Below are 17,376 nucleotides of genomic sequence, written 5' to 3' on the forward strand. Positions count from 1 at the left end.
GATATCCCTTTGCAGGTCATATGTGCAGGTCATATGGGCATAAAACGTACAAAGAGATGTATTATGCAGAACTTCTATTATCCTGCAATTTCTGGAGATGTAACAGGGTGATGTAGGACCTGTGAGCAGTGCCAAAAGGTAGGCAAGGCAGCAGACAAGGTGAGAGCTCCTTTGATGCCTTTGCCTGTGATTGAGGAGCCATTTCAAAGGGTAGCTATTGATATTTTGGAGCCTCTGAGTACCCCAAGTTTGACAGGGAAAATGTATATCCTAGTGGTAGTAGATTATGCTACAAGATACCCTGAGGCAATGGCTCTGTCCTCCATTGAGGCGGAAAAGGTGGCAAATACTTTGTTAGAGATTTTCAGCAGGGTAGGATTCCCAAAAGAAATACTAAATGACAGAGGGGCCAATTTCATGTCAGACCTGCTTGCTTGTCTGTGGAAGTCCTGTGGGGTGAAGCACATGAAGACCACCCCTACCATCCCCAGACTAATGGTCTGGTTGAGAGGTTAAACTCTACAATCAAGTCCATGCTATGGGCATTTGCATACCAGTTTAAGAGGGAGTGGGAAAATATTTGCCCCATCTGTTGTTTGCTTACAGAGAGCTTCTCCAGGAATCCACAGGTTTTTCACCCTTTGAGTTGCTGTATAGGCATAGGGTGAGGGGACCTCTAGATTTAATTTGAGATGAGTGGGAAGGTGAGTGTGAACCTCACAAGGAGTCTGTTGTGGCATATGTCTTAAACCTCAGGACAAGGCCCAGGGAACTCATGGGCTTGGGCCAGGAGAACCTGGCAGAAGCCCAACAACAGAAAAAAGGTGTGATATGACAGGAATGCTCGAGCTAGACAATACGCTGTGGGGCAGCAGGTAATGGTTCTCATTCCTGTCAGACACAACAAGCTGCAAGCAGCTTGGGAGGGACCCTACAAGGTGGTAAGAAAGGTAAGTGATGTTAACTACATGTTGTAACTGCTAGGCAGGAGGCAAGGGGCCCAAATTGTACCATGTTAACATGATGAAACCTTACCATGATAGGGAGCCCCTTGTGCTGAGCATTTGCAGTGGACTGCAGGAGGAGTCTGAGGGAGATCTGGTGATTGATCTCCTCAGTGAGGCTCAGACTGACACCTCAGTGGAAGGGGTAGCAATGTCCCAGCAGCTATTTCCTACCCAGGTTCGAGAAATCCGAGCAGTGTTACAGGAGTTTGGGGACATGTTCACTGGGAAACCAGGGTGCACCTGCCTGGTGCAGCACCAGGTGGATACAGGACCCCAAAGGCCTATTAGGCAGGCCCCTTATAGGGTGCCTAAGAGAGTCAAACAGACTCTGAGGGAGGAGATGTTAGAACTAGGGGTAATTCAAGAGTCCAACAGTCCCTGGGCCTTCCCAGTGGTGCTGGTGCCAAAGAAGGATGGCAGCACCAGATTCTGTGTGGACTAGAGGAAATTAAATAGTCACACAGAGTCAGATGCTTACCCTATGCCTAGGACAGATGAGGCCCTAGAGCAGCTGGGTGGGGCTAAGTGTCTTACAACCATTGATCTTACCAAGGGTTACTGGCAGGTACCCTTAAGTCCCAGTGCTAGGGAGAGGTCAGCCTTTGTGACTCCTTTTGGCTTGTATGAGTTCACAAAGACGCCCTTTGGGATGAAAAATGCCCCAGCAGCTTTCCAGAGGCTGGTAGTAGATCATATCCTAGCAGGAGCAGGAGGATTTGCCCTTGCTTACCTAGGTGATATTGCCATCTACAGCCATTCCTGGCAAGAACACCTTCAGCATGTCAGGGAGGTGCTGGGAAGACTACAGAGGGCAGGGTTGACCATTAAGCCGAGCAAATTTCAGGTGGGTATGGCAGAGGTCTACTACCTGGGACATAGAGTGGGAAGTGGGAAGTTCAGTCCAGAACCTGCCAAAGTAGAAGCCATTCAGGCATGGCCTGCACCGGTGACCAAGAAGCAGGTGAGGGCATTCTTAGAGACAGCAGGGTACTACAAAACGTTCATCCCCAGTTATAGTACCATAGCTGCTCCCCTCACAGACCTGACAAGGAAGAACAGACCAGATAAGGTAGTGTGGACCACAGCATGTGAACAGACATTCCAGAAGCTTAAAGAAGCTTTGGGGTGACCCCCTGTGTTAGCCAGTCCAGATTACAGCAATGAATTTGTTGTGCAGGTGGATGCTTCAAACCATGGGATGGGGGCTGTACTTAGCCATATTTCTTCAGTGAGAGAAGAGCACACAGTGGTTTATCTCAGTCATAGGCTCCAACCCAGGGAGGAATGCTTTGCAGCTGTAGAAAAGGAATGTCTAGCCATAATGTGGGCACTGCAGAAACTTTAGCCTTATCTGTATGGAAGAAAATTCACTGTAGTGACAGATCACACCCCCTAACATTGTTACACAGAGCCACCCAGCAAAATGCTAAGTTGCTAAGATGGAGCCTAGGGTTGCAGGCATATGATATGTCAGTGCAGCACCGCAGTGAGATAAGTAATGCCAACACAAATGGGCTCTCAAGACAGGGAATGGGGTAAGATATACTCCGATAGACCTAACCGTCTCAAGCAACGTTTCTTAAGGGTTACTTGAAAAACTAGATTGAGTTCTCCGGGGGGGGGGGGGCGGGGATGTGTGAAGATAGGTGAAGGCTGCCAGCCTAGCCAGATAGAATTTTGTAGATAATTCTGTCATTCATAAATATTAATGTAAGCCACAGGCTTGTTCTCTTAAATGTGAAAAGAATGCATTGGATATTTAACTGCAAAAATGTAACAAAAGTACACTCTGCTGTAACAAAGCTGAAAAGTCAATTCTTTCATGTAAAAATTCGGAGCCGATATGTCTAGAGGGAGGCATCCTGCCTATTGTTTTAAGATCAGAGTTAATGGCTAGAATTTGCATGTATAAATGTCCTTTGTGGTTCTGCTTTCTGACCAGGTGTAAAAAATGTAAATGTAGTTTCTGTTAGCCTGGGAACACCAGAGAAGTGTGAAGAATTATGTCATGTGAATCAGTTCTGTGTTATCAATTTAAAGAGAGAGAATCAGAGAGCTCTAAGCATTTGTCTTGAGAACATCCAACATCACTAGCACTGCCTGTTTCTATATGCAAGTTATTTAGAACTGTGTTTTCTCTTAGATATATCTAGGAAATAGGAAGACTAGACTAGTTTGTTTTTCTATGATGTCAGAACTTTTATTACTGTATTATTTTAAGTATTTCTCTATGATATCTGAACTCTTGACTAGCACTGTGTAGTAAGAAGTATTGTCTTGTGTTTTTATTATTTATTATTAAATATTTTTAAACCTTTCAACTGTGGCTGTTTTATGCAGAGTTAATTTAAGCTCTAGAGTACATTGCATGTATATAGTGATACTGTACCAAGTCACTCTAATAAGCCTTGGCTGTTCAGTCACACTTACCATTTGGATAATAATATTGCACAGTAATAATTGGACACCCTTTCAGAAGGGCCTTTGAGTAGCTGATATTAGTGGGTGGTGGCAGCTGGTACTACAGTATAGTCTGGGTAAAAGGGGCACAGCTGGAGCACCTGTGCCAGCCTTCTCCAGGAGTGTCTGTGTGGTTGTATAAAACTCTTATCTCAAAGTGTGTGTGTGTGTCAGCTACTTGGGCAAGGACACGAAGCACTGGTTGGACAGAGAGGGTACTGGAGGTTTTAGCTTGCCCACTAGGCTGAGATCTGGACCCTATAGCTATGCCAATGGGGAGTCTGATTGGAAACCTGTGCGCTCTTAAGGGAAATTGTACCTTACTGTGTGTGTATTTATTATCCTTTCCCTATATGGATGCCCTTCACTGGTGTTAGTGGTGACGATTGAGGCTCCTTGATTGCTGGGCCAGTGCATGGGCATGACATTAATAATGACACAGTGAAAAGTTTTTGCTTTGATATAGTGATTTAACTTTGAATAAGGCCATTGAGATGTGCCAGCTATACGAGCGGTAAACATTCATTTGTGTGAAAGGAGGTTGTACGATGCACCAAAGTGCAAAAGTACAACCTCCAGATTTCTGAAATGCCGAGTGACAATGGTTCGAATTCCAATGAGCGAATGCACATTTGCATTCGTTCATTGGAAGTCAGCATTTCAGGTGCAGATCGCACTATAGCGGGGATCGGAAAATTAACCCTTTCCCTCACTGTAGTGCAATCTTGGAGTTTGTATATTAAAGTAGGGGGGATGTGGGTGGCACAGCCCTCCACATGGGGGAGTGCAGGGGGCATGCCCCACTGCATAACGATATTTGGAGATGTTTATATTTCGAAAATGGTCGAATCTGGTTTTCCAGATTACCATTTCGAAATCTTGTTCCGTTCAGACTATTGTCTTTAGTTTTTTAAAGTCAATTAAATGATCATGCACACAAATTCATTTAAAACAAATGAATGTACACCATACATGCTTACAGAAAAGCACACAAGTATGCTTACAAAGGAGAATGGCTGCAGAAGTAGCAGTGACAAAGCTCATGTTGATAGTATGCAGCACATGGTTAAAAGAAAAAGGCCCAGCACATGGAAGCTACTGCAGGTCCTGTAACAGTCCCAGGGAAACCCTGAGTCTTTCCAGCAAATTCCAAGGCATGCTCAGTAAAGCAGAAAAAGTTCATGGTTACTTCCAACTGTAAACCAACGAAGTTAGCTGCAGTATCAATTTTTTGCCAGTTGTCATAAATGTAGTGGAAATTAACAGCCCAAAAGAGAAAAGTGCTTAGCTTTTTGATTAGCAGTGTCATTCTTGCAATAAGTGGAATCATTTCAAAAGGTTTTGCAAATCAAATAAGGTCATTCTTTTATTAAAAGAGAGCATTCCAAGAGGCAAGTTCATCAATTAGAAAGCTGCAACCCTACTTTTTATGTTGGTGGTGTGTCTGTGCTTAGTGAAACAGTCAATGCAGTAGATATGTGGTCAAAGAATGAAATCTTTTCTACTGTTTGGATTAATAGGAGTCCCATAGAGCTCAAAGTGCAGTGTTATGTTAGCATAAATGTTTGCTAATGTAAAAGCTACAGAACAACTTTATTTGACAAAGTGTGTGAAACTTGTTGCTTATGGTGGTGAAGAGATTCACACAAAAGGCTCAGTAGTGCTTTTATGTTATTCTTCTGGGAACAGTTATGACTTGCAGTTTTTTGTTTTCAAGAGACATGTGCAGTCATTATTAGGCCTCACAGACAGTTTAAAAATGGAACTGCTTTCACTTAACAAAGAAGTCTACCATGTAACCCTGCATGATAGCAGCTCAAATTTTGCCCAAACAATATTTTCTGAGTATGCTGATATTTTTGCAGACAAACTAGGCAAACAACCAGTTGTGTACTCTATGAAGTTAGACCCAGAAGTCAGCCCAGTTATCAGACCAGCATGGAAAGTTCCAGTAGCTATGCAGAATCAAAGCCGAGCTAGACAAAATGGTGCAGCTAAGAGTAATTTGTCCAGTAGAAGAACCTACTGAATGGGTATCTTCCATGGTGGTAGCTCATAAGAAAAGCTCAGACGATATCAGAATATGTATTGATCCAAGAGGTTTGAACAAAGCATTAAAAAGGCCTCACCATCCAATGCGTGCAGTCGAAGAGGTTGCTATCTTCATGCCAAATGCCACTGTTTTTTTCTGTCTTAGATGCAAAGAGTTCATTCTGGCAAATTTTGCTTGACCAAAAATCTTCATTGTTAACTGCATTCAGTACACCATTTGGGACGTACAGATTTTTGAGAATGGCATTAGGAATAAATTCTGCCAATGAAGAATTTCAGCATGCAATGGAGCAAATTTTTTCTGGCTATCCATGTGCTATTATAGTAGATGATATTTTAGTAGGAGGCAATGGTGAAGTCGAACATGACAGAAACCTCAAGAAAGTTCTGGAAAGAGCACGTGAAGTGAATCTTAAGCTGAATCCTCAGAAGTGCAAATTCAGGGTACGAGAAGTTACTTATGTTGCTCACTTGTTTACCAGTTCAAGCTTACGACCAGATCCTTCAAAGCAAACAGCATTTCTCGAGATGCCAGCTCCAGACAATGTCCAAGCCCTACAGCATTTTCATGGCATATTTAAGCCAAATTTCAGCACCATTATGAGAGCTGACATGCAAAGATGTAATTTGGTCATGGTCAGAACAGCACCAAAGTGCATTTGATGTCATGAAACAGAAAATTGCTAACCCGCCAATTCTTAGCTACTATGATGTTGACAAACCAGTTACTCTATCCTGTGATGCTTCTAAATTTGGTGTAAGTGCAGTCATTCTTCAAGAGGATAGACCAGTAGCCTGTGCATTGAGAACTCTTACCCAGACCAAGATGCAATATGCCCAGACTGAGAAAGAGCTTTTGGCAATTGTGTTTGCATGTTCGAAGTTCCATGATTATATCTATGATTGACCTATTCAGATCGAAACTGACCAACCTCTTGTTACTATTTTGAGAAAGCCTGTTACTGTTTTGAGAAATCCGTCTATGCATACAGTTCCAACTAGACTGCAATGTAAGATGTTCAGATTACAAAAGTACAATTTCACTCTTGTTTACAAGATAAACTTCTTTATCTTGCTGATACGTTATCCAGCTTGCCCAGGAAAAAACACAGAACGGCATAACAATGAGCAACTTGATTTTGAGGTCATGCAAATGAGAATTTTTTCTTCCACAGATATTGATGAGCTCAGAACTGACACAGCTTTAGATCCAATTCTCCAGAAGCTAAATCTCTTTATCAGTCGTGGATGGCTTTCAAAGCAGTCTTGTTTACCAGTAGAAGTACAACCATATTTTCCATACAGAGATGAGATTTAATCAGACAATGGTGTCATCATGAAAGGTCCTAAAGTGATTGTTCCAAAGTCATTGCAACCAGAGTATATTAAGAACTTACATCGTGACCACCCAGGAACTGGTTCTACCAAAAGTAGGGCGAGAGGTCTAGTATTTTGGCCTTCTATGTCAAGAGATATTGAGAAAGTACTTTAATCTTGTTCATTATGTAATAGTACAAAGACATATCACCAGAACAAACCACTTCAGTTAAGTCAGATTCCTGAACTACCTTGGTTGACAGTAGCCACAGATGTCTTTGAGTGGAATGGTCAACATTACTTGGTGTTAGTAGACTAGACTATTATTCAAATTGATTTGACATTGACCTACTTCCTAACCTAACTTCCAATACTGTCATTACTAAGTGCCATTTTTCTGTCCATGGTAGTCTGCACAGAGTTATTTCTGACAATGGTGCACAGTTTACAAGTCAGCAGTTCAAGCAATTTGCAGAAACGTGGTACTCTGTTCATGTTAAGAGTAGTCCTGAATGCCCTCAGTCAAACAGTTTGGCTGAGCATGCAGTTCAAAGTGCAAAACAGCTGTTAGAGAAATCGGTACTTTTCCGTTAAACCCCTACCACGCGTCTCGTCATTTTCGTCGAGCCCAACAAAGACTGAAAGGTCTGTGACAGGCACACAAAATGCTATGCTGATCATTTCTGCAAATATGTTTGTTATGTTACCTTCACAGAGGTGAACTGTATTGCAATGTCTACAGAGCCGAAAACATTGTTGTAATACACAGCATTGTTATTGTGCTTTTGTTTAAAGAGCATAAATATATCGTGCCATCTAGCAAAGTTTCCCCATGTTAGAAGTGCCCTAGGAACTTTATGGGGGGGGTGACTTGAGTTGCACAGATATACACATTTGCATATGGATAGGGAAGCTGGGTGTGGGAGAGTGTGGAGTGGGGCATTTTGATTTTAAAAAGCTGTGTAGTATATATGATTTGTGGCATAGTGCTCAACTTGTCCCTAATTTTGCTTCATATGTTTCCTCTTCCCTTGTAAAATGATCGTTTTTCTGGTAAATCCATGAGGCTTACAGTCAGCCAATAATGCCATACATTACAGTATCATACTTTTATTGTTAAGAAAATGCACGTTGAAGCAAAACAAGTTGTTTGATTAACGCTATGCTTTACAGGAATACGGCGAGACGCGTGGTAGGGATTTGACGGAAAAGTACCGAGAAATCCATACTTGACAATACTGATTTTTTTCTCAACTTGCTGAATCTCAGAAACATTCTTTGTGATCTTGGTTCACCTGCACAGAGACTTATGTCAAGACAAATCAGAACCACGCTACCAATCAGCAGTAATTTATTGGTTCCAAGTGCTAAGAACAACACAGCGGTAAATGCCCAACTGTTGAAAAGCATTTGTCCCAGAAGTCTTACTATGACAAAACCAGCACACTGCTCTGTTCTTTACAAAAAGGGGAGATAGTGAGGATGCAGACATCAAAATATTTTAATCGCATTGGAATTGTTAACACTTTGTGTTAAGAGCCAAGGTAATTTATTGTGGAATCACAAGGAGTAGAATTAAGATGAAATTGCAAGCATTTGTTACCAGTGTCCAAACCAGTGTTACAGCATCTTGCCTGTGACATACACTCTAGTTCTCAGAGTGACTTGTCCACTGTTCCTGTTCCAGAGGACATTCTCTCAGCAATCCCCATTCCTGAGAAAATCCCTGAATCTTCTCAAGCAGAACATTCTCCAGTGACTGTCCCTGTTGCTAAACCCAGTCCTAACTGTTATGTCACGAGATCAGGTCGCATCTTGAAACCCAGTTCCAGATACAGGGCAACTTGTACATGACTGTTGTTTTTCTTTATTAGTGTCTGTATAAATTGCATGCCTATTCAAATATCATTGTTTATATGAAACAGCTCAGTAAAGAGGGAGGATGCAGATCTGGGTGTGTGATATACCTTTAAGAAGCTTTCCAGTGAGCTAGCACATGCATGTAAGTACTGAGCGCATGCAAGCAAGAGTGCCATTTTGAGTGAGCAGCCAGAGTGACAGCAAGCAGGTATGTAAGCCGTCAGTTAGTTAGATGGTTCGTTTAAGTTTAATGTTCCTGCCATCCATCCTGATGTACAGGTATACAATAAACTACTTAAACGAACACCCAAACCTCAACGTCTTCTTAATGCACATAAGAACAGCGACACTGATGACTTAGAGGAATTCATACATTTCTTACATGAAACACAGGAAGGAAGAATAATAGTGGCTGGGGACTTGAATTTACCAAAAGCAGAGTAGAATAATATTGATTCAACAACATAAGTAAGAAAAGTATTCACAATGTATGTTTAAGAATACCAATTGCTTTAGAGTGTAAAAAAAAAATCAAGGAAAGGAACATACTAGACATTGCTTGTGTTCCTAAAGAAATTACTGTTAAATTCATGTCAAGTCTTACCACCGTTGATGTGCAGTGATCATGGCATTATAAAGGTTAATTTGTTGCTAGATAATTCTGCCAAACTGAAATCTAAACAATGCACAGAAGATTAATTACAGATTATGTGGAAGAAAAATAGTCACTATGTAAAACTAATTGGAGTGATGCATTCAGTGGAAAAGCTGCAGAAGGAATGTGAAAGCTTTGAAAGAGAAATTGTTTGAGTGCAAAAAATAAAAAATTAACATCAGGACCTAAGCATACAACATCAGGGGGATATATTTCCATAAGAACACGATGCCTGATTAAGATGAGAGACAAGAAATATAAGAAATGGAAAAGAGGTTGAACTACAACTGAAAACTGAAATAAACAAGCTGGACAAACAAGTTAAGCATAGTCTGAGACAAGATCAAGAAAAATGTAAAGAAAATTTATATAAAGATACTGACCATAATATGAAACCATTTTACAGATACATAAGATGAGATGGGAGTAAAGACATACAAACTGATAAACTGTGTATATATTCTAAAATTTGTCAGACATAACAGATTATAGATATATTTACAAAATGTTATACAAAACAGTTCAGCTGCACAAAGGGGTGATAAGTTGCTCTGGTGATATCCAGGTAACCTCAGATACTGGAGTCAAAATAGATTATATTGAAAAAGAACTATGCAAACTGGAGCCAACCAAAGCATTGGGAGGAGGCAGAATTAGTAATAATGGCCTGAGAATACTTCAGCAAGAACATATAGTACCATTATATCAATTATTTACTAGGTCGTGTAAATATGGGGAGATTCTTCAAGCTTGGAGACATGCACTAATTAAACCTGTCTTTAAGGGAAAGGGGAGTAGGACAAACCCAGAGTCATGTGGACTCTTAAGTCTACTTTTATGTTGTGGAAAAATAATGGAGAAGGTAATATTGGATAAGTTATTGTCAGAATCGGAAACGTTGGTACTTAAAACCATGTATCAGCATGCATATGTTAAAAATAGATCTGTTATCACCTGTAACATGTTGTTCTATAACAATATAATAACAGCTATGAATGAAAAATTGTGCTGTGATGTAATTTGTATAGATTTAACTTCAGCATTTGACAGGGTCATACACAAAGCACTGATCAATAAATTAGAACAACTAGGTATTGATTTACTCTTAATAAGATGGGTAGCTGCATGGCTTACAAATAGGACATGGCAAGTATCATATAGCAATTGAGCAGGTGAAATTCTTGGTTACAATCAAGGTGTCCCACAGGGCTCTGTCTTAGGCACTTACTTGTTTAGATTGTATCTTTCAGACCTATCTTTTTCATCTGAGATGTTCTATGTCTGTATTTAGATGAAATGAAATTGGGTAAACTGATTACATGTGTTACAGATAGGACATATCTGCAAAAAGAACTTGACTACATTGACCATTTGGGCACAGGAGAATAATATGCTGTTAAATACATCAAAAAGTAAGCATATGAGATTTGAGAGCCATAAACTGAAAGGTGAACATTTAATACAGCACACAGTGATTAAAACTGTAGATTCATTTAAGGACCTAGGTATACGGGTAAATCCAGCTTTAAGGTTTTCTAATCATATCAACCAACTGGTTAATGGCAGTTATAGAACTATTGATTGTATAAAAAGATCTGTAAAGTCTAGGGAATCAGAAATGATGAAGTCATTGTTTTTAATTACATTAAACCCAAAGTTGAGTATGGAATAACAATATGGAAACCTTATGAGAAAACAAGCATTAGTAAACTGGAAAGAATACAGAGGAAATATACCAAAGGCATACATGGATGTATAAATCTGAGTTATTATGAAAGACTAAAACACCTGAACTTACACAGTGTCTTTTACAGATATTTAAGAGGAGATCTTATTTAGGTATATAGGACATTTAGAGACAACTACCTCTGGATATTTTGGGCGTTATCAAAAAGTAGTAGAGAATCATCAGACAAACTATGTAGAAGATTCTGTAGGAATGAAAAGTGTACTTTAGCAATAACCGATGACGTTGGTGTAGTATATTGAAAATTTACCCATGGTTGGTGTGGTTTACTCATGAATGCGAAGCCCGAGTAATTAAATAAAGCCAAACGTGGGTAAATTTCAGTATACCACAACCACAGAGTTGGTTATTGCTATTATACAATGACATTATTTAAGAAAAAAATACTTACTTTTCTTAAATAATGTCTTTGTATAATGGTGCATTGCTGTTCTTCTATGGCTGTTGGTATATTGCTGCCTTGTTTTGATGTACGGCAGATGCATATCGGACTTGTGCACCAACGCTTACGCAGTACATCAGGGCTGTGAAGAGGTAGCAGTGGAGAAAGGAAGATATCCATTGCTTCTTCTTCTTTGTTATAATCAATAAAAAAAAAAAAAGAACAACCCGGGAGACTTTTTATGTTAGAGAGAGTTGGGACAGACTAAATAAAAGGATAATCAGGTAAGTTTTTTAAGTTTTGTATCCTTTTATTTCTGTCTTTTCTAGCTCCCGAACGTAAAATGTCTTCCGTCTTCATTTTGTATTAAAAAAACAGTAAACAAAGAAAATATATGAGATACCTTTTCCCGTTGGTATATTCTCGGATTTACAACAGGCACGCTGGTTGGGCTAGCCAATCATCGTGCTCATTTTTGAATGCTAATGGCCAGTCATTGTATAATAACTGTTTTTTTGAGAGAGCAGCTGACGCATGGAACAGATTACCAAATTACATTAAAGCAAGCACTAGTTTAGATATTTTTAAGAACAGCCTGGACACGTATTATGGGCTCAATTGTTTTGGTATGTTGGCAGGCTAGAAGAGCATTAATGCCCATGCATGATATATATGCATGTACTGTTATTCCTTGGGCTATAGGCATAAATTGGTATAGGGAGTTATTGCTGACCACTAAACATGTGATGGATGGTGAGATATTTTACTCTTTGTGATTTTTTTGAATACAATTTTGAATAATTATTTCATGTTAGAAGGTGATTTTTTTAAAACAAAAAATACTGGTGTAGCTATAGGGGTGGCAATGGCAATATAGTTTTATGTAAGTGGAAAATGAATTGTGTGTTAAACTCTGAATGTTTTGAGAATGTTCATTTATATTTATGTTTTTAGTTGACATGTTTATGCTATGGAAAGGTAATATGAGAATTGGTGAAATTCTTTGACTATATGGAGAATATGATTGATTTTTTCAGCTTTACGTATGGGTATTTTCTGACATCCATTAATTTTTAGATGTACATATATATATATACATATATATATATACATATATATATATATATATATATATATATATATATATATATATGTGTGTGTGTGTGTGTGTGTGTGAAAACATAGAAAACAATAAATTTGGTTCAAATATATTTGATAGCCACATCAAGAATTCTTATTTACATTTTTATAGTGGGCACACCTTCAGAATTGAAGGTAACATAGTTAAAGGACAGTTCATTAGATTGCCCTGTCTGGTGTCCAATGACCACTTACCTAATAAGGAGATTTTAGAATTGAAGAAAGTATTCTTGGACAGACAATATCCTATTACCCTCCTGGATTCAGTTATACTGAAGGTCAAAGGAAAAAGATGTGATTCCTTTGCACCCATTTTAAGAAAACCTTTGAATAATAGTAAGAAAGACTGTGATAAAAAATGAGTAAATTGATGCGCCTTCCTTCTTCCTTAGATAATAAGGATATTCAAGGTATTATAGTGAAACATTGGGAATTGTTCAGGCATGAGTAGGGTTTGAATGAGAAACAACAATGTTAGAAGTAGGTTGAAAAGGAATAAAAATGATGAAAATAATCAACAAAATATTGGGATGTAAACAGTGTAAATATCCATCACAGTGGGGAAAATAACATGTGATTATGGTAAAGGACATTATGACTGTAATACATGTGGAGGGGTGTATATAGCAACATATTTGTTGTGCCATGCCTTCTATAATGGTAAGATGGAGAAAAAAGTTGAGACAATGCATATATCAGCATAATTCTGCCATTAGAAGAAAGGATGGAAATAATGTATTAGATGAACACAGCATGACTTGTAAAGATTTTTATAAATTTGTGTTTTTATACTGGAGAAAATAAGTTGTAATGAGAGAGAGAGAGAGAGAGAGATTGGTCTGATTATCTTCTGGTCAGAGAATTATAATGGTAAGTATTTTTCAATGTTGATAAACAAACAGGAATAAATAAGTTTATCTGTAGCTAGTATTTTAAAATGTAAACATAATCAAGTATAATGTTGTGATTTGATATGGGTAATTACATGTTTCGCGCATTTAATAGTCATTGCATTCAGCCCAGTGAATGTACATTCTGAAGAAATCTTTTTATCTGGTGTAAGACAAAAGTGCTAAATACATTTTAGTATTGTTGCAGAGTAATTGTAGGTGTGTAGTTTATTTTTTAAGTTACAGTTTGTCCATCCAGAGTCAGGGCCAGACTTAGACCAATTGGATCAGTTTGGCCCAATAGGGTGCCTGTCCCTCATGGTGCCTCACAGTAGGCTATGGCAGGGTCATTAGGCCTTGCATGACCAAGAGATTTGCCTGGAAGACATTACAGCAAAGTGAAAGGCATTTGCTACTGGTAGACCTGCTCTTATAGTAGTTACAAATCTTGTTAGTGGACAACATTTCCACTTGTGCTTTGCACCAATGGCTTGTCTGATATTATGAGTAACTTCAGCTTTACATCTCTTATATGACTCACAGTGTTAGCTGCTCATGTATTCATAGTACTTAGCTGCTATTACTGAGTGTTCAACAGAGTTTTCAACCCAAACAAGTCAGATTAACCATCTGCGTTTATGTAGCACTCCAGGTAACTGTCCCAGAAGATAAGACCAAACTTAATATGGAGACTGCTAGAAAGGTACTTTGTTTTCTTTTGCTTCTCTTTTTGGCATGTGTTTTATGAATGGCAGCTAATAAATACAATTATAAGAAATAACTGTGGAAAATTCAATCTGAGAGAGCATGAAAAAAACACTAGTAAGCATAACAAAAAAGAAAAAAAATGAGCATATACTGTAATGTGAGAAAACTTCTGATCACCAAGACTTGTGACAGACAGACAGAATGCTAACCTTTTCTGCAGCATGGTATAGTAGGTTTCTGCAGTCACAGACAGGAGCAAAATAATGCCATTGAAATTAAACTTGAGGTGTAAGAAATGAGTGTTGGGAGGCAGAGGTGAAAAGATACGTGATTCACTTAACTGCAAATGGTAAAACAGTAACAGAAACAGTTTAACTCATATGTACTACAGGGATATCACAGCCTCAGGGATGAACATTCAAAATAAGGGGGCAAACAAAACCTAAAAGCTAGAAAATGGATTAGATAATGAAAGAGTTTAGGGGAGGGGAAGTATATTCAGTGGCGGCTCATGCCATCGGACTGCAGGACTGCAGCCCTCCCAGCAAAAAAGAATTTGAACATTTATTTTATATTCACTAAAGCAGTGTATTTAAATATTGTTTTTATTCTTGTGCTCCACTGCTCTAGCAACTTGAGTCTGATCAATTCACAAAGTCCCGGAACTCAAACTGCGCATGCTCGTCGAGTTCCGTTTTTTTTTTTTTTTTTTTTTAATTTAGCGTTTACTTTCTTCTTTAAATGTGCTGGACTGCTGGCAAAACAGTCTAGATTAATGAGAAGGCATCAGTGTGATGCCCAGAAGTCTAGGCGGTTTAACCGCACAAAAAAAATAGAAGGGGGGGGTCGGACTGCCACGTCTGCAGTCACGTAGGTGACATGGACGGCTGGATGGCTACTGATTGGTTCTCGCTCTCTTCTCAAAAAAGATATGGATACCATGCATTAGTCTTTGGTTGGCCTGTAGTTTTTTTGTATGACCTTGACAGAAACGCTGTCATGCTCTGCTTTAACACACAGATATTTCTTGTAGTCCTCATCCTGGTGGATTTCTGTTCTGATTGTAGGTGCTACCATATTTAGACTTGTAGTATAACTGAAGTACCTAAGCCTGCAGATATATTTTGCCTTCTAAAGTTAAATACTACAACCTGTTCTGCTTTGCTTTCAAAGTATACTTCTCCTTCATAGCTACAGAAAAGACTGCACTTAATATGAAAAAAACTTGTCTAATACCAGCTATCAAGGATAATGACAACATCACACTAGATTATAAGATAAGTAGGCAAGACTGGACATCAAAACATGCAGGAGGTGTAGCTATACTAAATCATAATCATGCGGGCTTCCCATTTTCAAGAACTTATTCTAGTATTTGATAACATTGAAATAATTATAGTCATCCTAGACTAAATACAAATGAAAACAAATGCAACACCAGAATCTCTCTAATACCTCTAAACTAAATATGAAGTTTAATGCCAACAAATATTTTGTGTTGCATCTTGGTACCAAAAATAATACTTACCCATATTCTACTGGCAACTCGTTTCTGCTCAGTGTTAACAGTATCAGAGATTTCAGGGGTATTAGCAGATAAAAACTTAAAATATGATGTTCATGTAAATGTTTTATTGAAAAAGTGTTATAGGTTAATCAATAATATTTTATGATGATGCTTTACTAGTAAGGATCATAATAAGAGCTCTTTTGGAATACTGTGGTTTATTTTGTATGCCAAATTCTTCACAGGTTAGGAAACCAGAGCATATGCAGTGCACTTCTACCAGACAAGTTAGTGGGATAAGGCACTTGAATACAGGAACAGACTTATGCAACTTGTGCTGCTTAAAGCACCTGTATTAGATTTGTATAAAAAGCTATCAGTTAATTAAGCTGCTGCTGGTGTGATATTAATGGTTTCATCCTGAAAGTAGCTAATTTGATTGATCTGTGTGCTGGCATTTTTAGCTGGATTCACACAACACATGTATGTTTTGTGTGCAAGGGGCCTATCATTTGAAAGCAGCCCAAAGTTAATCTTTATACTAGCCAAATGTATTTTCTTTGAATGCGGATTTCAGTGCTGTTTTAATGAATGTGAGTTTCAAGGGCAGAGAAGTGTTAATGCTAAGTCTATTTTAATTGTGAGACTGTATTGCTTTGTTTAGCAGATTTCTTAGTGTTTGTGCTGTAAAATGCAAAATAAAACTTTCAAATGAAATCCAAATCATCCTAGATGTAAAGCAGTGTGCACATTACAGTGTTTATGGTAAATGGGGCAAAATAGCCAAGTAATGAGACACTGGAATGGATGCAGGGGGGAGGCTCCATTCAACTATAATTTTGTGAGGGGGAAGGGTAGCAAACTCAAAGACAGCCCCGGCTGAACTATACCTCTCAACTGTCCAGATTTTCACAGAATGAATAGATTTTTGCTTCTTATTTTTAGTTTGTTCCTCATAAAATTTGTGGTTTTCTGGCAAATCGTGTAGGAATTAAGTCACTAAATAATGACAGCCATTGAGTTTCAGACTTCATAACCTTCAGAAAAATGCATGCTAAAGCAAGACCTGTTATTCTATCAACTAAGTTTAAACAAGAGCAATTTTAGTACTGTTTGTATGTTCCCCCAATATATTTGGCCTTGTCCAGATTTCCTGCGTTAACAGTTTGAGAGGTACATGCAAATAAATTGCTTTATAGAATTAGGCATATCTAAACCTCTCAACTGTCCCTGATTTTGGCTCAAAATGTTGCTCTCCCTCTAATAATCCCTCCGCAAAATGGCAATTTTAGAAGAAAACGTGGAGGGTTTACAATTAATAAGTAACTGTAATAATCAGAGTTATAGATTACTTTTATTTCAGAAATGCATTTAGATTCATTTATTTTGTCAGCTGCTCAAGTTAACAGTACTAATCTTAAAAAAGTATCCCTTCTTTGACAGGTTCCCAGCTGTATTGTGTGGCTATTTTATATTTTTGCATCACATTTTTGGTCCATTTTTTTTATAAAACTGGCAAATTAGTGGCAAATGATTAAAGATTGAAGTTAGAAAATAATGACAGACATTTGAGTTTCAGATTTCATACCCTTCAAAAAATGCATACTAATGCAAGACCTACTATTCTATTAGAAAGTTTATAAGAGCAATA

The sequence above is a fragment of the Protopterus annectens genome, chromosome 8.part1 (genome assembly GCF_019279795.1).
Source record: "Protopterus annectens isolate FY-2018-M chromosome 8.part1, PAN1.0, whole genome shotgun sequence".
Lineage (NCBI taxonomy): Eukaryota > Metazoa > Chordata > Ceratodontiformes > Protopteridae > Protopterus > Protopterus annectens.